The following is a 21,667-nucleotide window of genomic DNA, read 5'->3' as shown; positions in this document are numbered from 1 at the left end:
TTTTTCTCTTTTCGATATCATTTATGCTCTCTTTTCTCTCCCCTAATTCTCTTTTTTCTGGTGGTCACTTATATTGGGGTTATCGGTGTTGAGAGTACATTTGTGTTTTGTTTCCTTTGTGTCGTGTCTTGTTGAGTTGCATTTTGTCCTGTTGGGCCAATGTGGTAGAGAGCGAGCCACATAATCAGACACCCGGAGAGGAGGCTCCATCCACGAATGGGTCAATAACACTCCAGACTCAACTACAGAGGCAGGAAGAAGGTGGCAGTGAGGGAGAGAGCATGAGTGAGTGAGGGAGCGAAAGAGGAGTGTGTGGACATGTGGGGTGTGTATTTGTGTGTGTGAGTGAGGCACAGTTAGATCCCGTAGGACCTTTGGGAGCAGGCTGACCAGGCTCGCCTAACCAGGCAGCCTCTGTTACCATTGCAAAAAGTCCTGGAGCAAACAGCTCTTCCCCAGAGCTGCACCTTTTTGAAGGGGAGAGCTGCTGTGACTGAGAGCCCAGCCTCACCTCCACCCAGGGTGCCCTCAGACAACACCCGGACTCTACAGCCACCCAGGGACCTGCTGCCTCAACTTTGGTCCCACAGTAACTGAGACTCCAGCATGGGCTCATGTGAGTTCCAAAGCATGCTCCCCCCTGGCCAGCCCAACACTTTAGCCCAGGGCACTGCGACCATGCGAAGAGCAGCCAGGTGAGCAGCCCGCCACCATCTGAGTAGCAGTAGCTCTGTGAGTAGCCTGCCCACGTCTGAGGAGCAGTAGCCCCGTGCAGCCCTGCCTCCTTCAAGGAGCAGCAGCCATATGAGTAGCCCACCCCTGTCCAAGGAGCAGCAGCCACGAGAGCAGCCAGCCCCCATCTGAGGAGCAGCAGCCTCATGAGCAGCCCACACCTGTCCCAGGAGCAGCAGCTGCACGAGCACCCTGCCCCCGCCAGCCAGAGGAGCCACCACTGCTGTGAGCTGCACCCACCAGAGGAGCCGCCGCCAACTGAGGAGGAGCTGCTGCTGCGAGAGCCCGAGAAGCAGCCCCTGCACTACTCGACACCTAGATCCTTTGGTTTGAGCAAAAATGGGGAGACAAAAAAAAAGACCCAAAGGAAAGAAAAGGAAGCATCACCAGAAAAGCAACTAAGTGAAACAGAGGCATGCAATATGTAAGAAAAAGAATTCAGAATAAGGGTCATAGAGTTCATAAACCTGATGGATGAAAAAATCAACAATTTATGTAAGAATCAAGAAGAAATAAAGAGTGATATAGCTGCAATAAAAAACACCATGGAAAGTTTCAACAGTAGACTAGGAGAAGCAGAGGACCAATTTAGCGAATTAGAAGACAGGGAAGCTAAACACACCCAAACTGAATTGCAATTGAAGAAAAGCATTAAAAGGCAGGAGGCGAGCCTAAGGGAACTTTAGGACAACATGAAATGAAGTGACATATAAATAATAGGGCTGCCAGAACAACAGGAAGAGGAACAAGGGTTAGAAAAACTATTTGAAGAAAAAATGTCAGAAAATTACCCTGATGTGGGGAACAAAAGTCACACAAGCACAGAGAGTCCCAAACAAGATGAACCTGAAAAGACCCACACCAAGACACATCGTAATTACGATGGCAAACGTTCAGGACAAAGAGAGAATCTTAAAGGCTGCAAGAGAGAGACAGAAAGTTACGTACAAGGGATCTCCTATTAGATTATCAAATGATTTTTCAACAGAAGCACGTCAGGCCAGAAAGGAATGGAAGGAAATTTACAAAGTGATGCAAAGCAAGGAACTGAATCCAAGAATACTCTATCCAGCAAGGCTATCATCAAAAATTGAAGGGGAAATAAGGAGCTTCACAGACAAAAAAAAGGCTAAGGGAGGAGTTTATTACGACCAAGCCAGCCATGCAAGAAATGCTAAAGGGACTGCTGTAAAAAGAAGAAATAAAAAGGGAAGAAAGAACACAGGCACAAAAAATAAAAATGGCTACAAACAAGTACCTATCAATTAATAACTTTAAACGTAAATGGACTAAATGCTCCAATCAAAAAACCTTGAGTGGCTGAATGGATGAAAAAACATGTCCCATATATATGCTGTTTATAAGAGACCCACCTCAGAACAAGGGACTCACACAGACTGAAAGTGAAACTATGGAAAAATATCTTTCAGGCAAATGGAAATGAAAAAAAGCTTGGGTAGCAATACTTATAGCTGACAAAATAGACCTCAAAGTGAAGGCCATAATAAGAGATAAGGAAGGCCGCTTCATAATACTAAAGGGATCAATACAAGAGGATATAACCCTGGTAAACATATAAGCACCCAATGCAGGAGCATCCAAATACATAAAAAAACAAACAAAAACAAACAAACAAACAAAAAACTCCTGGAAGTTATCAAGGGAGAGATTGAAAACAATACGATCATAGTAGGGGGCTTTAATACCCCACTGACATCACTGGATAAAACATCTAGACAAAAAATCAGCAAAGAAACAGCAATCCTAAATGACTCACTAGATCAGATGAACTTAATTGACATCTTCAGAATATTTCACCCCAAAGCCATGGAATATACATTCTTCTCAAGTGCACATGGGACATTTTCAAAGATAGACCATATATTGGGTCACAGACAAAGTCTCTCCAAATTCACGAAGATTGAAATTATATCAAGCGTGTTCTTAGACCACAATGGCATAATATTAGGAATAAACTACAATAAAAACAATCAAAAAAGTTCAAACACTTGGAAGCTGAATAGCATGCTATTAAACAATGATTGGGTTATCAAAGAGATCAAAGAGGAAATTAAAAACATCCTGGAAACAAATGACAATGAAAACACAACAATCCAAAATCTATGGGATACAGTGAAAGTAGTCTTGAGAGGGAAGTTTATAGCTCTACAGGCCTACATCAAAAAACCAAGAAAAAATGGTTAATAAATAATCTAACTCTACCACTTAAAGAATTAAAAGGAGAGCAACAAGAAAAGCCCAGAGTGAGCAGAAGGAAGGAGATAATAAAGATCAGAGCAGAAATAAATAACAGAGACCAAAAAACAATTCAAAAGATCAATAAAACCAAGAGCTGGTACTTCGAAAGGATAAAAAAGATTGATGAACCTCTAGCCAGGCTCACCAAGAAGCAAAGAGAGAGGACCCAAATAAACAAAGTCAGAAATGAAAGAGGCAAAATAACAACAACACCACAGAAATACAAAGGATTGTTAAAAAATAATATGAAAAACTCTATTCCAACAAACTAGACAACCTGGAGGATATGGACACATTTCTAGAAAAATAAAACCTTCAAAAACTCAATCAGGAAGAATCTAAAAATCTCAATAGGCCGATAACTATGGAAGAAATTGAAGCAGTCACCAAAAAGCTTGCTGTAAACAAAAGCCCGGGGCCAGATGGCTTCACAGGGGAGTTTTACCAAACATTCAAAGAAGAAATAAAGCCTATCCTCCTCAGACTATTCCAAAAAATTCAAGAGGAAGGAACACTTCCAAGCTCATTCTATGAAGCCAGCATTACCCTAATACCAAAACCAGATAAAGATAACACAATGAAAGAGAATTGCAGGCCAATATCCTTCATGAACATAGATGCTAAAAGCCTCAACAAAATTCTAGCAAATTGGATCCATCATTGCATCATAAAGATCATACACCATGACAAAGTAGAAATTATCCTGGAGATGCAAGGATGGTACATCTGCAAATCAATAAACATGAACCATCACATAAACAAATTGAGTGACAAAAATCGCATTATCATATCAATTGAGGCAGAAAAAGCACTTGACAAAATTCAACACCCTTTCTTGATAAAAACCCTCAGAAAAATGGGAATAGAGGGATCATACCTCAACATAATAAAAGCCTTATATAACAAACCTACAGCCAACATCATACTCAATGGCAAAAACTAAAACCATTTTACCTAAGAACAAGAACAAGACAGGGATGCTTCCTCTCACCACTCCTGTTCAACATAGTACTGGAAGTGCTAGCCATAGCAATTAGACAAGAAGAAGAAATAAACGGTATTCAAATAGGAAAAGAAGACATAAAACTGTCATTATTCACAGATGACATGATACTGTACATAGAAAACCCTAAAGACTCCCTCAAAAATTATTAGACTTAATAAATGAATTTGACAATGTAGCAGGACACGAAATTAACACCAAGAAAGCTATGGCATTTTTATACACCAATAGTGAACTTACAGAAAGAGAGATTTAAAAAAATCCCATTTACCATTGCACCAAAAAAATTAAGATACCTTGGAATAAACTTAACTAAGGAGGTAAAAGACCTGTAGTCAGAAAACTACAGGACACTTAAAAAAGAGATAGAGGAAGACATAAACAACTGAAAGAACATACTGTGTTCATGGATTGGTAGAATCAACATCATTAAACTGTCCGTACTACCCTAATCAATCTATAGATTCAATGCACTCCCCATTAAAATACCAACAGCATATTTCACAGACCTAGAATGAACTTTCCAAATATTCATCTGGAATAAAAAAAAGACCCCAAATACCTGCAGCAATCCTGAGAAAGAAGAACACAGTAGGAGGGATCTCAATACCAGAGATCAAGCTAAACTACAAAGCCACTGTTCTCAAAACTGCCTGGTACTGGCATAAGAACAGACATATAGACCAATGGAATAGAATAGAGAACCCAGAAATCAACCCAAACCAGTATGCTCAATTAATATTTGACAAAGGAGACAAGAGCATACAATGGAGTCAAGACAGTCTCTTCAATAATTAGTGTTGGGAAAATTGGACAGACACATGACAAAAATGAAACTGGACCACCAACTCACACCATACACAAAAATAAACTCAAAATGGATAAAGGATTTAAATGTAAGATGGGAAACCATAAAAATACTAGAGGAATCCACTGGCAGCAAACTCTCAGACATATGCCAAAGCAATTTCTTCACAGATACAGTTCCTAGGGCAATGGAAACTAAAGAGAAAATAAACAAATGGGACTACATCAAAATAAAAAGCTTCTGCACAGCAAAAGAAACCATCAACAAAACAGTAAGAAAGCCCACTGCATGGGAGATCATATTTGCTAATGTTATCTCCGATAAGTGTTTAATCTCCAACATTTACAGGGAAATCATACAACTTACTAAAAGGAAGATAAACAACCCAATCAAAATATGGGCAATGAACCTAAATAGTTACTTTTTGAAAGAGGACATAAGAAAGGCCAAGAGACATATGCAAACATGCTCAAAGTCACTAATCATCTGAGAGATGCAAATCAAAATGACAATGAGGTACCATCCACACCTGTCAGAATGGCAATCATCAACAAATCAACAAATGACAAGTGCTGGCGAGGATGCGGAGAAAAAGGAATCCTCACACACTACTGGTGGGAATGCAGACTGGTGCAGCCACTGTGGAGAACAGTATGGAGTTTCCTCAAAAAACTAAAAATGGAACTCCCATTTGACCCAGCGATCCCACTTTCAGGAATATATCCAAAGAAACTAGAAACACCAATCAGAAAGGATATATGCACCCCTATGTTCATAGAAGCACAATTTATTTACCATTGCTAAGATCTGGAAACAGCCTAAGTGCCCATCAGCAGATGAATGGATTAAAAAACGCTGGTACATCCACACAATGGAATAGTATGCTGCTGTAAAGAAGAAGGAATTCTTCCCATTTGCAACAGCATGGATGGAACTGAAGAGCATTATGCTAAGCGAAATAAGTCAGTCAGAGAAAGATAAATATCACATGATCTCACTCATCTGTGGAATATAATGAACAAAATAAACTGTTGAACAAAAACAGATCCAGAGACAGAGAAGCATCGAAGAGACTGTCAAACCTTAGAATGATGGTAGGGGAGGGTGGGGGTAATGGGGAGAGATCAACCAAAGGACTTGTATGCATGCATATAAGCCTAACCAACAGACACAGACACCGGGGAGGGGGGGTTGGGCATGAGTGGGGGGTGGGGGGCAACGGGGGGATAAGGACACACATCTAATACCTTAATCAATAAAGGAAAAAAATAAAGTTCATAACAACAACAAAACATAGCAAAAAGCCAAATTTTCATCAACTCATGAATGGATAAACAAAATTTGGCATATTCATACAAAGGGATGATATTTAGCTATAAAAAGGAATGAAGTACTGATAAGTGTAGCACAACATGGATGGGCCTTAAAAACATGCTAAGTGAAAGAAGGTAGTCACAAAATGCCACAAAATTTATGAATGCATTTACATAAAATAACAAAAATAGACAAATCTATAGAGACAGGAAGTAGTTGCTGGGGGCTGGAAGGAGAGAGGAATGGGGAGTTGTTTCTAATGAATGTGAGGATTCTTTGGGATAATGAAAATGCTCCAAAGTTGTATAGTGGTAACAATTCTATGAATATACTAAAAGCTGTTGAATTGTATAATTAAAAGGAGGTAATTTTATGGTACTTAATCTCATTAAAACTGTTAAAAAAATTACAGCATTCCAGAAACAATAGAGTTCTAGAAACTCCAAATTTGTTGGCATTTAATTAAAATATTGTGTTTAAATAAACAAAACAGTGCTTTTCTTTATAACATAATTTATAATTTATATTGATTTTGCAAATTACTTTGGTAGTCATATATAAATCAATTTTAAGACAGAGCATTCAATTAGAATGTATATCTTTTATTCATATTACTATTAGAAATTCTAGAAAATGGTTTACTGATCAATTTTCTGAGAAACATTCAATCTCTTGACCATCCTCATTCACCCCCTTCTGTCCTCATCCCGCCAAAAAACTTGTGGGAGCCTAATAAAAGTGCTCTAATTTAATGGATGTATACATGTTCAAATGATTCACTAATTGTTTTTGCTTAGGCTTATTGGTATTTAGTTGCTTCTCATTCTCACTTTTTTGCATTGTCTTCTGCTCCCCTTTCTACATTCTCCAACAGGGGCAGTCTTGGTGGGAGACCATCCAACTGGATCTCCTTTAGCCAAGAGAGAGGACAAAATAGACCTCAAAGTGAAGGCCATAATAAGAGATAAGGTAGGCCACTTATTAAAGGGATAGGCATTAACTCAAACTTGGTTGGTTAGACTCTAGCTCTGATATTTGTATCCAGGGCACAGTGATGGAAGGACAGAAAATCATTGGAACTGATTTATCCCATATGAAAGAATGTGGCCATTATTTTCTGCCCTCATTCCTGTCCTTTCGAAGTCTTAGATCTAAGCTTTACTCACCATTTTGTGAACTACTCATGTGCTTACCTTAATTTCACTTTTTGCTTAATTACCAAGAACTGTTGCTTACAACCAATAATCCCCAACTGATCCAATACTTTGCTTCCCTTTCTGTTTTGCTGCCCTTCCTATTTCCTCCTCTTTCAGCCTCTGAACAAAAAAGATCTATAGTACACAATTCTCATGTTCTCCCTTCTCTTGCTTGGAGGCTTTCAAGGTTGAATGAAGAATAAAATAAACGAATACAAAAATAGAAAAATGAAAATATTTAGAAGGTGCTTAATCATAACCGCTTTATTTTTCTTTTCAATTTAAAATTAAAAGTTCTTTGACCATATACTGTGTATAGTTCCAAGTCTTACCTGAGTACATAAAAATACTACTAGTAGCAATATAACTTAATTCTCCCAAAAAGCTATGCAGTGCTTCCAACAATTTTAGAGTTTTGGCCCATTAAAACTCATTTATGGCTTGTCTGAAATAATTAGACGATTTGATCCATGCAGTATTTATTTTCAAGGGATCTGCTGCCAGATCTATGTATTACTAATGCAATTACAAAGTTATTTTTGGAAGAAAGTATTTAATGTCTTCTCTGCAGCAGGCTGAAAGAATTTAAGTTTTAGTGTCTAGTCTTTAGCTATAATTAAAGGAAAGTTTAAATATTTAACACAGTAGTAGAGGAGCCACAGATACAAAGTTTACTTAAAAATGAAGTGAGACATTTAATTGAGTCATTTATCTCTTTTGCTTGCAGGCATGATCAACAGAAAAGTTTGTGTTTTGTCCTTAATTCCCTTTGCCAGATATCCAACAGCTGTTGCTTTCCACCAACTGTAAACCCCCTCTTCCTGTTTTACCTTAATAGTTTTGCCCAAACTGCCTTAGATATAAAGGCAATTAAAAAATCTGAAAATTTTTGTAAATGGTAGCAGTGACCATTGTGAGTTAGAGCTGCTAGGTGATATTAGGAACCAAAGCCAAGTTGACTAACATCAATATGACTAATTTAAACGTAAACCCTTTAAAAAGAAAAGAAACAGCAACAACAGCAAAACGAGGCTAGCCTGGAAATTATGTTTTTTAGGGAGAAATAAAATGATTTTCTGTTTTGAGAGCAATGTAGCAGATTAATATAGCTGACATCTATCTAAATCTATAAATTATTCCTTTTATGTTAGCATATCTGATTTATCTACATTATACTCATCATGAGAATTAACAAGTACACATACTTTGTTTCAAATTTTTAAAAAATTGTTAGCTTGGTGTTTATTACCTCTGTAATTGTTTTTATATCTTATACATTTAGTGGTAATGTTCTAAATATTTTGGCTTAGATTTTATGTATTATAAAATAATATTGGTTGCAGATTTTCAAGTGGAATATATCATTTAAATCCAATCTTGCACTTAGGATAAGTTCTTATACTTTCCCGTATATAAACGTCTTCCAACAGATGTATCCATTGCCTTGGGATGCATCATAAACATTGTGGCAGAGTTGACTAAAAAAAAGTAATAGAAAAGTTTTGTAAATGGTAGCAGTGACCATTGTGAGTTAGAGCTGCTAGGTGATATTAGGAACCAAAGCCAAGTCGACTAACTTCAATACAATTAATTTAAACATAAAGTAATTTAAACGTTGGGATTCATCACTTCAGTTTTAAAATAATGAGCAAGTTTTCTTTCTTTTAAACTAAAAAACAAAGAAAATTGTGAATGCCAAGGCTTTTGATTTGCAATAACTAGGCTTTTTGATAGACACAGGTTTATTTTATTTTATTATTAATTTCAAAGAAAGAAAGGGAGAGGGAGAGAAAGATAGGAACATCAATGATGAGAGAGAATCGCTATCAGCTGCCTCTTACACTCCTCCTATGGGGATCGAGCACACAACCCAGGTATGTGTCTTGAATCAAACTGTGACCTCCTGGGTTCATGGATCGATACTCAACGATTGAGCAACATTGGCCAGGCAATACAAGGTTTTTTGGGTAGTAAAAGTTTGGTTTTGAGTACTAAGAGCAAAGCCCATAAAGTTATAATAAACCCTTGATTTTTCAGGCCTCAATTTTTTTATAGCTAAATATCAAATTCATATTAAAAATAACAATATTGTTTTAATTTAGCTATAAAAATTAGAAAATTTGAGTGAAAAACTGATAAAATAGTCAACAAATGAATGAAATAGCAACATACCCATGTTTTATGTAAGGATTTGGTTGAAGTCATAAGTCACTATTCAAGACTTTATTATACAAGATGCAATCCAGGAACATTCTATTTTAAATTCCATTTAAGAAATATGTCATCTCTAATTAAGAGTTTTGTATACTTAAGTTAGAAAATAGGAACTATGTAACATGTTTCCCCTTCATATTAGTTGCCAGGAACTTTGAGCTCGATTTAATGTCCAAATGAGATAATAAGTTTATTTCAGGTTCTTGGTAGCATCTGTTTGAATATTTTTTATAAAAACCTATTATGGATGTAGAGAACATATTCTTTAAAAATATTTTTATTGTCTAAAGTTTTACATATGTCTCTTTTTTCCCCAATTGATGCCTCCCCACCCCCCAGCCATTTCCAACCTGGGTAAGCCCCCACCTCCCCAGTGTCTGTGTCCATTGGTTATGCTAATATGCATATTCTTAAAATGGGTCTGTAAAGAAAGTTTTGGCCAGGTAAAGAAGCAAGGAGACCTGAGAGAGGAAGGTCTTTTCTTATTATTATAATTTAGATAGAATCCAGTTATTTCATTAAAATTATTTTGCATATCCAGCTTGGGAAATCATAGAGTGGCCAGGAATATTCCTGAGACCTGATTTGCACAGGTACTTCAGTGTTCCTTGAAGAGGTAATATAAAGATCTATCTTAGCTTTAGCCAAGTTCCTGAGTTATTTAAAGTTCATCCGTTGTCTGGGAGGCTGATGAAAGAAGAGTTAGCAATGAGGTAAAGACCTGAATGGACCTGAGTCATGCCTCAGGACATAAGTAAAAGGGACCTGAGTGGCCATCCAAAAGTGTGACACTAAATCTTACCAGAGAACATGTTCTTCAGAGCATATGGCTCTTGTAAGCAATAGAGAATACCTGCTCTACAGCTATCAGCAAGAGAAATCATTCGTGAAATAATTTCTAATCAGCACTTAGCAATTACTCAATAACAACTAGCTATTTTTGTGGTCATCATAGATTGCATCATCTTTATCATCACTGTCATCATCATCATCATCATCATCATCATCATCATCATCCCTGGACTATACTGCAAAGGTTTCCCAGGTAGCAAATGAGATAGAACATCTATTTTTTGGAGTGGCAATTTTACTAAAACATTGGAATTGGTATGGGAAGAGAGACATCTCTCATTAAAACAAACATAAATGTATCCTAAAATAAATTTTTTAAATCCCACAAATTTTTAGGCCTAAAACATAAGACATCAAAGAAATTTGTGCCTGCAAAGTTTCATAAAGCTATGCAACTTCATGTTAAGCCTCAAAATCTCAAAGGTCACACATCCTCTCTCCTCTGTCATCAGTGGAATTTTTCTGGAAAATTTGGGAAGTGTGATGGTGTAGCAAAACTCTCGGATCAATTGTATCTTAAATATTTTCCTTCTCTTGAATTCCCACTAGAACATATTGGCACTTTGAATTCTCAGGAATAATGGTGTTGACATTGTTGACATGATAGTTGATGAGTCAACTTAAGAGACAAATGAACAAGCTAGGCCCCTGTGTGTTGGCAATAGTTGCTGCAGGGAAACAGCTGCTGAAGGGGTGTGTGTGTGTGTGTGTGTGTGTGTGTGTGTGTGTGTGTGTGTGTTTTGAGGAATAGCTGGGAGAAGGGAGAAACCACCAAGCCCTGGTACTAACTGTCAGGGCAACAGCTATTGACCTGCTGACCAGAGCTGCTAAAGGGAGCAGCAGATGGGGTTAATACTGAGATATGGTCTTTCCAGGATTCCCACAACTCTCCATTACCTCAGTCTGAGTCACTTGAAGGAAGAGAGTGTGCGTGTGCATGCGTGCATGTGCATGCAAGGGAGAGAACTGGGGGAGAGTTAAAATTAGATTTGGATTTGTGGGAAGTGATGTGTTGTTGTTTTTTTAATCATCAAGGAGAAGGACACATACCGTGTTCATGGATTGGTAGAATCAATGTCATTAAAATGTCCATACTACCCAAAACAATCGATAGATATATGCACCCCTATGTTCATAGCAGCACAATTTACCATAGCTGAGATTTGGAAACAGCCTAAGTGCCCATTAGCAGATGGGTGGATTAAAAAATGGTGGTACATCTATACAATCGAATAGTACACTGCTGTAAAAAAGAAGGAATTCTTCCCATTTGCAACAGCATGGATGGAACTGGAGAGCATTATGTTAAAAAAAAAATAAGCCAGCCAGAGAAAAATAAATACCACATGATCTCACTCATTTGTGGAATATAATGAACAACACAAACTGATGAACAAAAACAGATTCAGAGACACAGAAGCATGGATCAGACCGTCAAACCTCAGAGGGAAGGTAGGGGTGGGTGGGGGTAAGGGGGAGAGATCAACCATATGGCTTATATGCATGAATATAAGCCTAACCAATGGACACAGATACCATGGGGGTGAGGGAATGAGTGGGAAATGGGGGGGGGGGGGCAATGGGGGCATAAGTACACATTTGTAATACCTTAATAAATAAAGAAAAAAATCTATAGGATAAAAAAAAAGAATTAGTTGTCTCTCAGATTCTCTTTCAACATCCAGATATTTGGAATGTTTATTAGATACTTGATGGAATTGAATTCTCTTTCTGGTTTTTGGAGAGTAGATAGTCTATATAGATTTAAAGGCTAGCCACATTAAGTGTATGACAAATTTCATTCTTTAGTTGAGACCCACAGAAGGATCCCTCATTTGTGTTGTTTTTTTGGTAGAAGAGGAGCGTACAGGTAGAGCCAGAGTTTTCATGAGATGTTTGCACTTCTCAAGCACTTGAACTCATGCATAATATAGTCTTTTTTAAAATACATTTTTATTGATTTCAGAGAGGAAGGGAGAGAGAGATAGAAACATCATGATGAGAGAGAATCATTGATTGTCTGCCTCCTACACACCCCCCAATGGGGATAGAGCCAGCAACCCAGGCATGTGCTCTGACCAGGCATGGAACCGTGACCTCCTAGTTCATAGGTCGAGGCTCAACCATTGATCCATGCTGATTGGGCCATAATATAGTCTTTTAAAAACACTGACATAGCAGGAGCATGCCCATAGGACTCATGTGACTTTTTTGAGCCCTGCAATTCTAACCAGTTTATGTTTAGTTGCATAAGGCCTTCAGTGTTTGAATTATACTAGTATCTACTTTATGAACATATATAAGTATTCAAGTTGCCTTCGTTTTTCCACTTATATTTGCAGTAAAGAACCTAGTAATGAAGAGGTTAAATTAAAAAAAATAACAAGTTACATAAACTGGATTAAAGTTTTACAATTTTTCTAAAATTGAATGGAAAGGAAATTAAAGTCCACAAAATACTACAGAGACAAATTCTTGTTTTCATTGAGTTTCTATTTTGGCTCAAAAGAATCCAAATAATATCCTGTTACAACAGAGGATTGTAATGAATGAGACAGGTATATGATTTTGGCTTAAGTATACTTACGGTGGCTAGAAAAAATATGAACTTCTGTAGCCTACTGCTTAAAGCACGGGCCTCCTAATATGAAAATGTAACTCTAGTAATTTCAATCAGAATACACTGAAATTTGATAGAAAAAAAAAAACTCATTGTACAGTGCAGGTGATGCTGCAAGGAAACTTCTGTTTTACCTCATTTTTGGCAACATTGCTCATTGACTAGTGGGCATGCACAGCCTGCCAAATGTCTCCTCTGATATCATTCCTCTTTTTAAAATTGTAAAGGTTACAATTTTATTTCCTTGAATAAAGGCTGCTATGACAGCTTAATTATGCTAAGCTATGGAATATGAATTTTTAAACCAATGACACTGATATTTATCATTGCATATGACAAATTGACAAATTTCCATTAATGACTGGGTAGAGGATGGACATAAAATCATGATCTCATAAAAGCTGGTTCATGCAAAATTTGTAGTTAAAATACTGTGAAATGTCTTTCTTTTTCAAACTATAATTTAAAAATATGTGAGTTTCCACACTTACCTTGTTTGGGTGTGGGGAGATCTATATGGGTAGTTATCCTCTTTGTCTTATTTCATTCAAAACATTGGTGGTTCTTTGTGGGAATTGTTCTTTTATGAATAGTGGAGAAACATAATCTCAAGGATCCAAAGATGAAATCATCATGAGTCCCTGTTCTGCACTTGCTCTTATTGGTAAACTATTTAGGATTTGTCTCCTCCATTAGTCAGTGTCTCCTAAATATGTTCCAAATAAAAAAATTCCTGTAATTTAGGACCGATGAAAACTTTTTCTTCCCTAATAAAATCTTATGATTTTTGTTTTCTAATACTGAAAAATAATATATTGACATTATTAGCCAGTGCATATTCAATTATGACCTTTAATAGAAGAGATATAGATATGAATTAATTTAAAAAATATTTTTGATATAGTCTCACTTCTAAATTATCAACTTTTTAACTTACATTCTTTGTTGTGGACTGCCTCAAATCTCACATGGAAATAAAATTGATGTAAGGAGACTATCCATGACTTCCTCACAGTCCAAACCAAGGCGTGGCTGGGTTAAACCAAATTTTTGATGATAGCTGGCCAAGTCATAGTAAATCTCTCGGGTTTGTGCAAATGTATCCCCGTAGGGGATACGTGTTTAGATCCCAAGTGGGTGTTTGAAATTACAGATATACTGAACCCTATATAGACTATGTTTTTTCCTAAACGTACATACCTATGATAAAGTTTAATTTGTCAGTTAGACACAATAAGAGATTAACAATAACAATTAATAATAAATTACAACAATTATAACAATATCTATATACATAAAATTCTAAGCGACCAGTCACTATGATGTGCACTGACCATCAGAGGACTATGATGTGCACTGACCCATCAGGGGGCAGACACTCAACACAGGAGCTGCCCCCTGGTGGTCAGTGCAATCCCACAGACAACCCCCTGTGGCTGGCCAACCTCCCACAATCCCTCTCCTTTCCCACTGGCTGGCCAGTTCCAGTTGGCCTCATCGACCCTGGGCTAGCTGGCCCCGATTGGCCCTATTGCTAGCCAGGCCGAGGGACCCCACCCATGCACAAATTCATGCACTGAGCTTCTAGTGCTATAATAAAAGTTACGTGAATATGGCCTCTCTCTCAAATATTTTATTGTGCTGAACTCACCTTTTCACATAAAGGAAGTTTGTTCGGGCTTCTTGTTGGCATATTCAAGTCACCAGCACTGTTTCTCTTATGCTTTGGGGCCAGGATTAAGTAAAATAAGGGTGACTTGAACAGAAACATCTTGACAAATGATCTCATAACGTAGGTGGCTATTGAGTAACTAACAGTGGAGTCTACAAAATGGGAACACTGGATGATTCACATCAAGAAAGCAAAACCGTGAATAAAGAGGACAATGACTGTATATAGAAATAAAGTCTTTTGATGTTTACTGTGCTCAGGTAAGTTTTTAGGATAACCATGCTTGGCTGGGCCACATTCTTTCAAGACCTGCTCCTTGCCCTAACTGGTTTGGCTCAGTGGATGGAGCATCGGCCTGCGGACTCAAGGGTCCCAGGCACATCCCCAGTGGGGAGTGTGCAGGAGGCAGCTGATCGATATTTCTCTCTCATTCTCATCGATGTTTCTAACTCTGTACTTCTCCCTTCCTCTCTGTAAAAAATCAATAAAATATATATTTTTTAAAAAGAACTACTCCTTGTCACAAGAAAATCCAATAAACCCATCTATGTTAATTATTATAGTCTCTCTATCTGACATGGTGCCTTATTCCAAGGAAATTCTGGAGACAATACTAATGCTGCAAAGTATAATACCAGCACAAACATTTTAATACCTTGCAGACTAGTGAAGGAGCTATTTTAGGATTCAGGGGCTTTGTTTATGTCTCAAGTCATGGCCAAAGTAATTTTCTCTCAGATACTTTGATGACTTAACTGGGTCTCCAGGGGTTCACAACAATGTAAATTATTCCTATTTATGGCAATGCAAATGAATTTAGTCTGGTGCAGAAAATAAATCTCAATAAGTGTAAATCTCCTTATGAATGAGTTTTAACATTTTCTTTAACTTCTACTTTGTCTTCTTTGCTGTTTGAGGGGTTTTATATCCAGTCCCCACCCATTGCTCCTGGAATCAAAGTGATTGTTCAGAAGGCTGGTCTGAAAGTAGTAAAGAACAGCTCCAAATCCACTTGTGGGGACTGGAAGGAAGAATTGGTAAAAGAAGAGACAATGTTCTGATAGACATCTGACTGCCTATATGCTGTGTCTGTTTAATCTGCATCAGGAACACTATGAAGAGCCAACCTTCTGAATGAGGACAGTGATGTTATCTCCTAGGCAAACTTGAAAAGAGAATAAACAACACATTCCTCTTCATTAAAGTACGTCACTTTGCTGATTTTTCACATGTAAGAGTTTACCAAAGAAATCTGGAACTACTAAATGTTACTTACTCAACCATTCCCTGTAACCATAACATTTAAAAGTTCTTTGGAAGAAGGAAGGAAGCAAGATGAGGCATATTTTAAATTATCCAAAGTCCCTCTAAATAGGAGATGCACCCGTCAGAAAGTCAACGATGTTTGTCAGTTTTTAGGTCAATAACTAAGGTTTTATTTTTATAAGCATGAAAATGCTGTTTTTCCAGATGTATGAGAGAGGAGGTAAGCTAGCTGCCACAATATCAGTGTTTGTTCATTCTATCAAAGATCTCATAGGATATAATACAAATCCTGGGAAAGTAGGATTTTTAAAAAATATATTTTTATTGATTTCAGAGAGGAAGGGAGAGGGAGAGATAGAAACATTAACGATGAAAGAGAATCTTTTATCGTCTGCTTCTTGCACGCCCTCTCCTGGGGATCGAGCCCACAACTGGGACACGTGCCTTGATTGGGAATCGAATCAGTGATCTTTTGGTTCATAGGTCAATACTCAACCACTGAGCCACACCAGCTGAGCAGGATTTTTTAATAATTAAAACATTAATTATCACATTGTTAGGATCTTTGTCAAAATCAGTTCTGTGTCCCTCTAAAATCCATATGTTGAAACTTAATCCCCAATGTGATGGTTTTTGAAGGTGGGGCCTTTGAAGGTGATTGGGTCATGAGGGGAGAGCCCTCGTGCATGGGATTAATGACCATTTAAAAATAAACCCAGAGAGCTCACTTGCCTCTTGTGCCATGTGAAGACACGGGATGAAGATGGTTGTCTATGAATAAGAAATCGGCTCTCAGCAGACATCAAGTCTGGGGGCCTTCATCTAGGTCTTTCCATTCTCTAAAAACTGAGAAATAAATTTCTGTTGATGATAAGCCATCCAGTATATGGTGTACTGTTATAGAAGCCCAAACTAAGATGGGGATAGAAAATACCAGGGAAGGGGTGGTTGCTATATCAGTTAGGGTAGTCTGGAAAGGTTGACTTGTGAATAGATGCCTCAAGGAAGTGAAAAAAAATGCATTTGTTCAGGGAGAACTGGGCAGGGGTGCCCTGGGAAGGATTGTTAAAGGTATATTCCAAGAACAGCAAGAAAATAAAAAAAGAATTTGGTCAGAAATTTCAATAGTGATGAGATTGACAAACCTGTTGTATAGCAATCCCCTACACAAATATGCCACAAAATTTTAGCTATTTAAATGATCACTGATGGAGTTTGAGTTTTTCCAATTTTGGCGGAAACAAACAATACTTCAATGAATATGTTGGTATCTGTATCCTGGTCACATATGCAGTTTCTCTATAAGTAGAAATTTTGGTCATAGGAAAAGCATATCTTCAACTTTCCTAGGTAGTTTCCAATTGTTTTCTAAAGTGGGTGTTAGGTTTTTACCATAGAAAATTAAGACTTAAGCTTTCTTGCATCATAACCATCATGTATATTTTCCTTCCCCTTTTTCTCCAATTTACTTTCATCACTATTTTGGTTCAAATAATCATCCATGTTTATTTTCACAAGGTAAATTGGCTTATATCCAAGTAATGTAGCTATGATCACATATCTTATTGCTCTACAAGAAAAAAATTGGGAGGGAGGAGATTAATAATTGCTTAAATTACTTTTTGTTTGCTTACTTCCTATGTAACTATCATTCATTTATACTTAGATGCTTTCATGGAGCTACAGACTCCTATAAATATGGTCAAATATGACACACGATCTCTGTTCTTTTTTTCCCCCGTAGAGAAATCCTTCCTTTGCTCTTCTGCTCCTAACCAGATTGATTGCATTGCAGACAGGTAAAACAGTATTTTTTCTTCTTGGTGTCATCTTGGGCATCATTTCGATTCTTTCCTGTTTGGGATTCACCTATTTCCCAGATTCCTTAATTTCCTTCCTTAGTTTTGCTTAAGCACATGTTGGTTGGGTAGCTTTACATTCTACTTTCCCTTTGAAATTCTCTTATTGTATTTTATTTCTTCTAACATATTTTCAACTTCTAAGAGCACTTTCTCAATGTTTGAAGGTTCCTTTTGTTTATATAGCATTCTGCTTTTGCTTCTTGTTTCTCTTTGCTCTGGGAGAGTGAATTATAATTACACTAGAGGTCCAATGCATGAAATTCGTGCAAGAATAGGTCTTCCTTCCCTTGGCTGCTGGCACCAGCTTCCCTCCAGCACCCGGGACCCTGGGCTTCTCTCACAGTGCTGGCTTCGTCCGTCCGGAAGGTCGTTTGGAAGGATGTTCAGTCCAATTAGCATATTATGCTTTTACTATAGATTGATTTTTTTTTATTGTGCTTCCTGTGATTTTCTGCTTTCTCAATCTCCCCACTATTTTTGGTTTGTTTCAGGTTCTGTCTTTCACTTTAGAGGCTTTCCTAAAATGTCCACTGGCCTTTGCCTGCTGTTTCAAACTCAAAAGTGTGGCACTAAGAGGCTAATTCTATGTATGTGGGAACCCTTTTCACTTCCAATATTGATATGTGTATGTACTTTTTTTTCTCTTGAGCTGCTTTGTTCTTACCTGGTACAAATAGGCTGCTAGTCACTTTTCTGAGTGCCTAGCGTGGGATGAGGCCTGAAGCTCTTGCTCTCTATGAGGTGGGTCTTTGCTTAATCCTTTTGATTCCAGAGAAGGGCCTCATTTGAACCTTCAGTTGTCCTTCTTGTGACAAAGCCCCTGGATAATCTGGCACAACCTCTCCAGATAATAAGCCACATGTCATTTGGCTGACCAGAGGACAATCAGGATGCTAGAATCTGATCTCTTAGACTTTTCATCAGTTCTTTCAATTTTGGCTTCACTTCAGTCCCTTCAAGGCCACATCCAATTCCTGAGTCACTTCTGGGCTGTGAAACATGTCATGCTGCCTCCCTGGCAGACATTTATTAGACAAAATAAAAATCTGAAAAAGTTGTCCCTCATCTACCTGGTTTTCATCTCACACAATTTCATTAACATTTCTAGTCCCCTGGCACCTACTTCTTCATCTCTATCTTTGTCAGTCTATACCATTTTACTTTTTTTTCTGTCTTTTAGTGGAGTTTTCGAAAGAGGATGAGGAAAAAAGCTTATATGTATAATATACTTATCTTTAACCCAAAGCTTAATCCTTTTCTATTATTAAAGTGATATGATATATGATTTATAAAATATATGTTCATGAATGAATAGGAAATGAGAAAATAGAGATGTATTGTCATCATAACACACACACACACACACACACACACACACACACACACACACATACACATTGCTCTAGATGAAATTTCTGATGTTTTTTGGAATTGGCATTTTTTCTTTTCACTTTAATTCTTAGCCTCCTCCTTTGTTTTTGCATTACCTTATCCTTGACTTCTGTGACGCCAGTTTCTTTGTTCCTTACACTCTCTTCCTAATTTCTCTTCTCTGTCCACTTCTCTTATATTTGTGCCCTCTGTATTTTATTCTCCATCTCTCCTTTTCTTTTTTTCCTACTTTTTTCTGCTTCTCCTTGATCTCTGTTCATTCTCTAATTAGCATTTCTAAGCCATGATAAACAAATTTTTGTCTTTAGCCTAGATGGATCTAAATTTTTCTGTGGATGCCCCATGGCACCTTACACTCATTTCCAAAGTAGAATTCATTACATCCCAGAACTCTTTTTTTCTCCTCCAATTTAATTGCTGTCCCTTTTCCTTTAATATTATTTATAACTCAGGGGTTGGCAATTTTTTTCCATAAAGGCCAGGTAGTTAACATTTTAGCCCTTGTGGGCTATTCAGTTTTTGTTACAACCACTCAATTGTGCTTGTCATAAACAAATGGGTGTGACTGTATTCCAATAAAACTTTACTTACAAAATCAGGCTACAAGCCAGGATTTGGCCCTTGGGCCATAGTTGACTGATCCCTGTTCTAGGTTAATGGTCATTTCAGCCAGAAGATTCTTAATTGGTCAATATGTTAAGATGACGGTGTCTTTCCCCGTGACCTGACCTGTTTCCACCATCCCACACACTTTCCTCTCTCAGGCCCTCATCTCTTTTATCTGTCAGCTGCAGTAGCTGTTTATACAGTCTCACTGCTCTTTGTGTTGTAGCCCTCTAATCCCTGCCCCTGCTGCTTCCAAAGCAGTCTTATGAAAAAAGCATTTATTATATTATATTATTCCTTGCTTGATAGACTCAGTGATATGCAAATAGCTACACTACAGGGCTTCCCCAATCTAGGTACATAAGAGCCCCGTGAAGTCTTGGTTAAATCAAATACTTCTGGTCCCCACCTCAGAGGTTCTGATGATATCAATCAGAGTTAGAGTCCATGAATCTGTATTCTAAACAGACATCCCAGATGAGTCCGTGGCATGTAGTCCTTAGACATTTGAGAAACATGGGCCATGGGAAAGGGCATTGCCATGAATGGAACTCAAGGCCCTCCCTAAGCATGCTGGGATTTAACTTTTTTTCCTGAACTGGCCATGCTGTTGCACCCCTTTCAGTTTTCCACAAGATAGTCATTTTGCTAGCAATGCCATTAACTTTTTGTCTACTTAGTAAACTTCCTTTAAGGCTCAACTCAAGTACCAATTCTTCTGGTGAGTTTTCCTAAACTCCCCAATTCTTATCATGTACCAGTGTCTATAACATATTAACTGCTCTTATGTATGTATGTATGTATTTATCTCTCCTATTAGATTGTGAGTTTCTGGAGGGCAGAGACTATTATTTCTGCATTTTTGTATATTTTAGAGAGTACACTAAATATATAGTAATTCAACTCAACATTTGTTGATTTGATATAAGAATGAAGCTGTGGATATTACTATTTATATTTTATAGATAATTAAATTGAGGCTGTGAGATATTAACTGACTTGAAGTCAACCACATTGCCAAAACAACCAAGGATATCATATGTCTTTTACGTAGCAAGCTTTTTCTATTCAAAATACTCTCTTCCTAGTATGATGGGATTATTCCCTGTGCTCAAGTAAGCCATGAGTCTTGGAAGTGTCCAGCAGGATTTTCCAATCTGGGTATATTTATTTGATCTGTCATTTAATGTTGTCATTTCTGAGGCTGACCAACGACTGGGAGCAAGGAGTCCAGAGTCATTGCTCTTCAAAAGCTTAGTCTCTGCATTATTTGGATTTCTGGACATTTCCATATCAGGGCTGCCACATTTCTTAGTTTTCTTCCAAGAATTGGCATTACATTTATTCTGCCTAATTTACTATAATAAATTGTATGGGCATCATTATTATTGTTAGTCGACAACTAACTGTTGAAAATAAGGTATGCTCCTTTTGGTGATTACTTAAAGAGAACACTACCTATGCTTTCCTTTCCTGTACTTCTCAAAGAGCCTCTGGAATTCAGAACATGTATCTATCTCCAAGTGCTGGCTGAGATTTGGCAGCTGAAATCTAGCAAAGGTCAGGGATAAATCACAGAAACTTCTGAATTTAACACAATAACCTGGAAAAAAGTTAATACTAATTCTTGATTATGTTTGGCAGGTGAAGAAAGGGATATGTGCGGAAAGACATTGAAGTGATCTTCAAGAGTAGTCAGTATTCAGTTACTTAGTTCGCACTTCATTTTGCTTGTATTAGCTTTTGGTACCATTTGACTCTTCTCAAGTAGGAACCTTGCATTTTATTAACTTCATCCCACCCTGAACATAGTGAAGACTCAAAAGAAGCTTGTGAAATAAAATGAATAATCCCCAAATCTCATTTCAACC

The sequence above is a fragment of the Myotis yumanensis genome, unplaced genomic scaffold (assembly GCF_028538775.1).
Source record: "Myotis yumanensis isolate MYYU_CA2020_CCGP unplaced genomic scaffold, mMyoYum1.0.hap1 SCAF_3, whole genome shotgun sequence".
Classification (NCBI taxonomy): domain Eukaryota; kingdom Metazoa; phylum Chordata; class Mammalia; order Chiroptera; family Vespertilionidae; genus Myotis; species Myotis yumanensis.
The sequence above is the reverse complement of the archived record's forward strand: the minus strand, read 5'-3'. Positions refer to the sequence as shown.